We start from the raw sequence: 6,592 nt of genomic DNA on the forward strand, positions 1-6,592 counted from the left end.
ACAAACTCGTTTATATATACCCTCCTATAAACACCTACCTTTGGTATATCTGCATACCAAATTTCAAGTTCCTGGGACTTATGGTTCCGAAGTTGTAGCTGATAAAAAATTCCGCGCCTATGGGATGCGCCACGCCCCCTTTTACAAACTCATTTATATAAACCCTCATATAAGCACCTACTACTGATATGTCTTCATACCAAATTTCAAGTTCGTGTGACTTATGGTTCCAAAGTTATAGCTGATAAAATATTCCACGCCTATGGGATGTGCCATGTCCCCTTTTACAAACTCGTTTATATATACCCTCGTATAAGCACCTACCATAGGTATGTCTGCATACCAAATTTCAAGTTCGTGTGACTTATGGTTCCGAAGTTATAGCTGATAAAAATTTCCGCGCCTATGCGATGCGCCACGCCCCCTTTTACAAACTCGTTTATATATGTGGCAGCACACCTGCAGCGTGCGGTAACCCCAAAAATGCCTCAAGCACAAATGCGACCTTGCGTTAGATAAAATACAAAAATTATAATCTTGCATGACTTTCCGCCTTTCTGCCCCTTTTCCGTCTGGATTTCGTGCTGCTAAGTCGTGCTTAATATTAGTTGATTAAACAAATCCTTAGTTTACTACTAAATCATAAATAAAGCTTTGGATATCTTGCTACATCCATTTTTTCTTCCTTGCGAGTTTGAGAGGGATACTCTATTAAAACCTCCAAAGTGGTGACCCCGACGTGATCTCGCATTCGGACAAGCGCGGAAAGCACGTGTAAGCACATAACCAAACTTTAAGAGTAAGACATTGCCGATCGAAACGAAAGACGGTGGGTTGCCTGGAGGCGCAGCCGAGATAGGTGCACCGGCCGCAGCAACGGTCCCGTCCGCTAATACCATCGCGGTAGTGTATGCCAGGTTACCAGTACCGCCAATGAGCAGCAAAAATATTTAGGCCCGGTTTACTTCAATGTATTTTTGGTTTGCTGCTTCAGGCATCACGGCCTAGAAGCAAAAAACGGCAACTGTTTTGTCAGCACTGGACCCGACTGTCCTCGCCCAACTGGGGGGTGTCATTGCATCGCTACCGCAAAACGACAGGTTCCAGTATGTGCGGCAAGGGATTATCGAGCACTTCGCCGATAGCGAACTGCGACGCCTTAACCGCGTACTCTCAGAATTGCCACTGGGGGATAAGAAACCGTCAGAACTGAAGCGTGTCGCTGGCAGCACACTCGGCAATACGGCGCTCAAAAGCCTCTGGATCAAACGTTTGCCGGAGTTCGCACAAGCAGTCGTAGCAGCCTCATCCGGTACTGCGACCGAGTTTACGAAAATAGCCGACACAATAGTGGATGCTATCGCGCCGCTTCAAGTGAACCGCGTTAAGTCGACACCTCGAAATAAAGTCAACGAACTGCGTGCATTCGTAATTGAACTAGACAAAAAACTTGAAAATTCGCTATTCGTTCGCGTTCGCGTAATCGTGGGCGGTCAACCTCTCGACCAAGAGCTAATGCACGAAACAACTCTCAAACAGCAGCAAATTAACAAGAAACGTCATCTGTTGCAGCGCAAGACTCTTGGTACCACCAGAAATATGGCTCCGACGCTCGGTGCCGTATACCGTGCCGCAGAAACCACGTGGTTCGAGCGGTAGCCTCCGCATCCGATGCATTGTGACTACGGAAGCGAGTGGCGGATGATAGCGAAGGGTCCGTCACAGAGCACAAAGTTCTTCGCCTTCAAGTGCACGAAGGACGGACAGGTAAAATGTTCCTTGTCGATACCGGCGCCGACGTGTCCGTCCTGGTCATCTCTGCCAGTTCTCGCGATATGCGACCTACCACGACCAAACTGTATGCCGCAAATGGATCTACCATCAAGACCATCGGTGAAAAAAGAATCAACTTGGATCTCGGACTTTCTCGAGATTTCCCGTGGTCGTTCATAATCGCCGATGTTACAACACCGATAATCGGCGCAGACTTCGTTCGTTTCTATGATCTTCTCATCGGTTTGCGTCGAAACCAACTGATCGACAATCTCACCAAAAGGCGATCTTCACTAACTGCGCCAACGTTTTCCAAGGTAACCTAGATTAAAATATTCAACGCAAACGACCCCTTTGCTGATTTGTTGCGCGAGTTTGCGGATATCACGAAGCTAGCACCTTGTGGTTCTTCGACCAAATCCACGGTAGTTCACCGCATAGTGACATCGGGTCAACCGGTGTTTTCTCGACCGCGACGCCTGTTGCCCGCAGCACGAAACGAATTTAATTTTTTAATAAAGTCCGGCATCTGTCGTCCGTCTAGCAGCAACTGGGCAAGCCCGTTGCACATGGTGCGGAAAGGCAAGTGAACCTGGATGCCATGCGGCGATTATCGTGCGCTTAATGCACAAACTGTACCCGACCGATATCCGCTGCCATATTTATCGGATTTTACAAGCAACTTACGAGGTAAGATAATTTTCTCGAAGAACAATCTCCAACGCGCTTTTCACCAAGTGCCGATCCACGACGATGATGTAGCCAAAACAGCCATAACGACGGCATTCGGGTTGCTCGAATTTCGGTTCATGACCTCTGGATAATGTAACGCCGCGCAAACCTTTCAAAGGCAGATAAAAGAAGTTTTGTGTGGTATAGACTGCGCTTTCCCTTATATCGACGACATTTGTATAGCGTCTTCGTTAGCGCAACAGTATCGTCGAGACATAGGCGCAGTCCTTCAACGTCTCCGAGACAACAATCTCGCAATTAATGTGTCCAAATGCGGTTTTGGCAAAAGCGAGCTAAGATTTCTCGGCCACTTAGTCGATGCCCAGGAATTCGTCCTTTACCCGAAAGGATCACGGCGATCCGCGATTTCCCGAAACCCACGATAGCCAAGGAGTTAAAGAGTTTCATCGCAATGGTAAATATTTACCGAAAATTCTTGCCAAATGCTATCGCCTATCAATCGCATTTGTTACAGCTGATTACGGGCAACAGGAATAATGATCGCACGCGACTCCTGGGGAACAGTGAAGCAGAAACTGCTTTTGACCGTTGCAAAGCAGAGTTAGCATTATATATAGACGCTTCGGATATAGCAGTGGGGGCTGCCTTACACCAATTCGTAAACGGAGAACTAGAACCGCTCGGGTTCTACACGAAAAAGTTGGCCAGCGCGAAGCGCAAGTAAGTTGGAGAAAGCTTCACCTCGTAGAGTCCGTCAACTCGATTTTATAGGCCAATTTACGACCGACTTTCGTCACACGTCTGGTAAACAAAACGCCGTCGCCGACCTGCTGTCAAGCATACAATCGATCGACGAGATTATCGATTATGAAAAGATAGCAGCAGCGCAGAAAATCGACACCCATCTGCTAACATTGCTTAACGATTCAGGTACGCATAGTAGCTCGTTAGTACTAAAGCATTTTTCCGTTCCCGACAGTAACGCCCGGCTGGTATGCGGCGCGTCGACCGCAAGCATTCACCCCTACGTACCACACGAATTCCGAAGAGCACTACTTGCGAAGGTACACGGCTTATCGCACCCAGGCGTCCGCGAAACTACAAACCTGATGACGTAAAGATTTGTTTGGCCCGGCATAAGGAAGGACTCAGCGATATTCGTCCGGAACTACGAAGCTTGCCAACGATCTAAGATTCATCGACACACCAAATCTTACCCGGCTCGTTACGAAGCGCCAAAAGAACGGCTCTCACGTCAACATCGGCATCGATGGCCCTTTTCCTCCTTACGAAGGATAACATTTTTGCCCCACGATGATCGACAGATACACCCGCTGGCCAGAAGCAGCTTAAATGCCAGATATGTCCGCCGAGTCCGTCGCGACAGCGTTTATAGGCAACTGGGTTTCGAGATTTGGTGTTCCAGCACGTATTTCGTCGGATCAGGGTCGACAATTCGACTCCGCAGTATTCGCCGAGTTAATGAAAGCAATTGGAGCAACCCACCTTCGGACCTCACCATACCATCCGCAGTCAAACGGCATAATTAAAAGATGGCATCGAAGCTTCAAAGCTGCTATTTTATGCCACGATCCATCAAGGTGGGTACATCATTTGCCAGCAATTCTGCTCGACCTCCGCGTGGCTTATCAACCTGATATACACGCATGCCCCTCCATGCCGGATTCCTGGCGAAGTTTTCCAGGAAACAGGTCTAAAAGAAGTGACGCAACAAACAGTATCTCAGTTTCAGGCGGCCATGCAGAAACTGCGTCCTACCCAGACAGCGCATCATTCGACTCCCAGAGTGTTTGTTTCTCCTGCACTTAATTCGGCGTCTCAAGTATTCGTGCGGAATGATTCGATCCGTCCTTCACTCACACATCCGTATGACGGACCGTATCCCGTCGTAAAGCGATCACCAAAATTTTTTAAACACCTCATACGGGGGAGACGCACTAATATAAGCATCGATCTGCTCAAACCCGCATTCTTCGCCAATGACGATTATGAAGATCCAGGCCACACCACACAACAAGAGAAATCGTCACTTGCGCCGGTGCCTATAGCGACGAAATCTACCCGCAGTGGGAGGCGTGTATACATTCCTCTTCGATATAGATAGTTTCGTCTGGACGGGGAGTACTGTGGCAGCACACCTGCAGCGTGCGGTAACCCTAAAAATGCCTCAAGCACAAATGCGACCTTGCGTTAGATAAAATACAAAAATTATAATCTGGCATGACTTTCTGCCTTTCTGTCCTTTTTCGTCTGGATTTCGTGCTACTAAGTCATGCTTGCCTAGATACTAATATAAATACTTAATATTAATTGATTAAAGTTATCCCTAGTTTACTATTAAATCAAAAATAAAGCTTTGTGTATCTTGCTACATCCATTTTTCCTTCCTTGCGAGTTTGAGAGGGATACTCTAAATATATACGCTTCTATAAGTACCTACCATTGACATGTTTGCATACCAAATTTCATGTTCGTGTGGCTTATGGTTCCGTAGATATAGCTGATAAAAAACTCCACGCCTATGGGATGTGCCACGCCCCCTTTCACAAACTCGTTTATATATACCCTCCTAGAAGCACCTACCATTGGTATATCTGCATACCAAATTTCAAGTTCGTGTGACTTATGGTTCCGAAGTTGTAGCTGATAAAAAATTCAACGCCTATGGGATGTGCCAGCCCACTTTTACAAACTCATTTATATATGCCATACTATATGCGCCTACGATAGACATGCCTGCATACCAAATTTCAAGTTCTTGGGACCTATGATTCCGAAGTTATAGGTGATGAAAAACTTGACGCCTATAGGATGTGCCGCGCCCCCTTTTACAAACTCTTTTATATATGCCATACTATAAGCACCTACCATAGACATGCCTGCATATACCCTCCTATAAACACCTACCATTGATATGTCTGCATACCAAATTTCAAGTTCGTGGGACTTGTGGTCCCGAAGTTATAGCTGATAAAGGATTCCACGCCTATAGGATGCGCCACGCCCCCTTTTGCAAACTCATTTTTATAAACCCTCATATAAGCACCTACTATCTTAATACCAAATTTAAAGTTCATGGGGCTTATGGTTCCGAAGTTATAGCTGATAAAATATTCCACGCCTATGGGATGTGCCACGCCCCCTTTTACAAACTCGTTTTTATATACCCTCGTATAAGCGCCTACCATTGATATGTCTGCATACCAAATTTCAAGTTCGTGGGCCTTTTGGTTCCAACGTTATAGCTGATAAATTATTCCACGCCTATAGGATGCGCCACGCCCCCTTTTACAAACTCATTAATATAAACCCTCATATAAGCACCTACTATTCATATATGTATCTTCATACCAAATTTCAAGTTCGTGGGACTTTTGGTTCCGAAGTTATAGCTGATAAATTATTCCACGCCTATATGATGCCCCACGCCCCCTTTTGCAAACTTATTTATATAGGCCTTATTATAAGCACCTGCCAAATATGTATATAACTGCATACCAAATTTAAAGTTGATGCGACATATTGTTCCGAAGTTATAGCTGATAAAAAATTCCACGCCTATAAGATGTGCCACGCCCCCTTTTAGAACCTCGATTATATATTCCCTCCTAGAAGCACCTACCATTAAAATGCCTTCATACCAAATTTCAAGTTCGTGTGACTTATGGTTCCGAAGTTATAAATTATAAAAAATTCCATGGCTGTGGGATGAGCCACGCCCCCTTTTACAAACTCATTTATATATGCCATACTATGTGCGCCTACCATAGACATGCCTGCATACCAAATTTCAAGTTCTTGGGACCTATGATTCCGAAGTTATAGGTGATGAAAAATTTCACGCCTATGGGATGTGCCACGCCCCCTTTTACAAACTCGTTTATATATACCCTACTATAAGAATCTACCATTGATATGGCTGCATACCAAATTTCAAGTTCGTGTCATTTAAGGTTCCGAAGTTATAGCTGATAAAAAATTCAACACCTATGGGATGTGCCACGCCCCATTTTACAAACTCGTTTATATATACCCTCCTATAAGCACCTACCATTCAAATGTCTGCATACCAAATTTCAAGTTCGTGTGACTTATGGTTCCGAAG

Source organism: Rhagoletis pomonella, unplaced genomic scaffold (assembly GCF_013731165.1).
Source record: "Rhagoletis pomonella isolate Grant_MI unplaced genomic scaffold, Rhpom_1.0 Rhpom_scaffold_00001, whole genome shotgun sequence".
Lineage (NCBI taxonomy): Eukaryota > Metazoa > Arthropoda > Insecta > Diptera > Tephritidae > Rhagoletis > Rhagoletis pomonella.